The sequence below is a fragment of the Sesamum indicum genome, linkage group LG8, assembly GCF_026168435.1.
Source record: "Sesamum indicum cultivar Baizhima isolate 11 linkage group LG8, ASM2616843v1, whole genome shotgun sequence".
NCBI classification, from domain to species: Eukaryota; Viridiplantae; Streptophyta; class Magnoliopsida; order Lamiales; family Pedaliaceae; genus Sesamum; species Sesamum indicum.
Genome location: NC_142664.1, coordinates 10,082,766 through 10,085,536, shown reverse-complemented (window position 1 = coordinate 10,085,536; position 2,771 = coordinate 10,082,766).

The window sequence follows — 2,771 nt, the reverse complement described above, 5'->3', positions numbered from 1 at the left end:
TTACCAGAGAGGAAGCCCCAACATCGAATGATGTGATATCAGGTATGATATTATTATTTAACATTGTGGCTTATGTTCTGATTGATCCTGGCTCTACACATTCATATATTTCATCCGAATTTGGATCTTAAATACCGGGAGAGAATAGTCTGTTGGGATGTAATTTGATGGTTTATTTGCCCGTGGGAAGGAGTGTGGTAGTGAACAGTGTTAGGAAAGGGAGCTTAGTAAGAATCGAAGATGTAAATTTACCTGTAGACCTTATAGTGCTGGATTTGAAGGAGTTTCATGTGATTCTGGGGATGGATTGGTTAGCGCAACATAAAGCAATAGTTGACTGTTATAAAAAGAAAGTGATGATAGAATGTTCTGGCGAATCAAAAGTAATATTTGTGGGGAATCATCAGGTAGTACAGTTTGTGTAATATCAGCCATGGAGGCAAGACGATAGATGTTAGAGGGTTGTGAAGCATATCTAGCCCATGTGGTAGATACTGAAAAGGTTAATCCCACATTGGAGGAAATCTCGATAGTGAGAGACTTCCCTGAAGTATTTCCTGATGACTTACCAGGATTGCCACCACATAGGGAAGTGGATTTTACAATAGAAACTCTCCGGGGAGTTGCCCCAATTTCTATTGCGATGTATAGAATAGCCCTAGTGGAATTACAAGAGCTCAAAAAGCAAATCGAAGAATTATTGGGAAAAGGGTTTATCAGGCCGAGTACTTCACCATGGGGAGCACCAGTGCTGTTTGTGAAGAAGAAAGATGGGAGTATGAGGTTATGTGTCGATTACCGCTAATTAAATAGGGTAACAGTGAAGAATAAATATCCATTGCCAAGGATTGATGACCTGCTAGACCAGTTAAAGGGAGCTACAATATTTTTAAAGATCGATTTGAGGTCTGGTTATTGACAGTTAAGGATAACAGAGAATGACATAGTGAAGACAGCTTTCCGTACTCGTTATGGTCATTATGAGTTTCTGGTGATGCCTTTTGGGTTAACAAATGCACCAGCAGATTCATGGCATTAATGAATCGTACATTTCAAGAATATTTGGATCACTTTGTTATTGTGCTTATCGATGACATTTTGGTATACTCGAGGGATAGAGAACAGCATGAGCAACATTTGAGGATAGTCTTACAGATTTTGAAAGAGAGAGAGTTATATGCTAAGTTAAGCAAATGTGACTTTTGGGTAAATTAGGTGGTTTTCCTTGGGCGTGTAGTATCTGGTGATGGAGTTATGCCTGACCCTTCAAAAGTAAAGGCTATTATGGAATGGAGAGTGCCAAAGAATGCCACTGAAGTCCGAAGCTTCTTAGGGTTGGTTGGATATTACAGGAGATTTGTTGAGGGTTTCTCTATAATTGCGGGTCCTTTGACCAAGTTGCTCAAAAAGAGGGTAGAATTTCAGTGGACAGAATAGTGTCAACAAAGTTTTGATGAGTTGAAGAAGAGACTGACCTCCAATCCGATTTTGGTGTTGCCGTCTGGTGGTGGTGGATATATAGTGTATACGGATGCTTCTAAACAGGATTTGGGATGTGTATTGATGCAAAACGGAAAGGTAATTGCTTATGCGTCCCTCCAATTGAGGAACCATGAGTTAAATTATCCTACACATGACTTGGAGTTAGCCGTTATTGTGCATGCACTGAAAATCTGGAGACATTATTTGTACGGAGAAAAATTTCAGATCCTTACTGATCATAAAAGTTTAAAATATATCTCGACGCAAAACAAATTGAATTTGAGACAGAGGAGTTGGGTAGAACTGCTGAAAGATTATGATTGCACTATTGATTTTCATCCAGGGAAAGCAAACGTGGTAACAGATGCTTTGAGTAGAAAGAGTTCAAGTACATTAGCCAATCTGTGGAGTTACAATCAGACATTGCTACTGGAGACGAGGTCTATGAATACGGAACTAGAGGATGATCAGGTAGCGGGTTTATTGGCGGCCTTCCAAATTAAGCCAGACTTTATGGATCAGATCAAAGAAGCACAGACTCGAGATCCTTTCTTATTACGAATGTTGGAAAGAATAAGACTTGGTAAGAAAACATATTTTTCAATAAGAGTTGACGGAGTAATAGTGAATGGGGGACGAGTTTGTGTGCCTGCTATAGATGGGTTATGCGAAGCGATTTTCCAGGAAGCTCATAATGCACCATATAATGCACCCAGGTACTACAAAAATGTACCGAAATTTAAGACCTTACTACTGGTGGTAGACAATGAAGAAGGGTGTGGCTGAATTTGTGACTAAATGTATAACATGTCAGCAAGTAAAGGCAGAAGATTAGGCACCAGCAGGTAAACTTTGACCTCGATCAATACTAGAATGGAAGTGGGAGAAAATCACTATGGATTTTGTCATGGGGTTGCCACGTACGTTCATAAAGCACGACGTTATTTGGGTAATTGTGGATAGATTGACAAAATCTGCTCATTTCTTGCCGGTACGAATAACTGATTCTCTGGATAAGTTAGCTGGATTATACATTTATGAAATAGTGAGATTGCATGGAGTGCCTTTATCGATTGTGTCAGACAGAGAACCCCGATTTACCTCACGCTTTTGGGAAGGTTTACAAAGGGCATTGTGCACAAAGTTACATTTCAGTACCGCATTTCATCCTCAAACAGATGGCAGTCAGAAAGAACAATCCAACTAGAAGATATGATGAGAGCTTGTACAATGGAGTTTAAGGGAAACTGGGATGATCATCTACCTCTAATGGAGTTTGCATATAATAA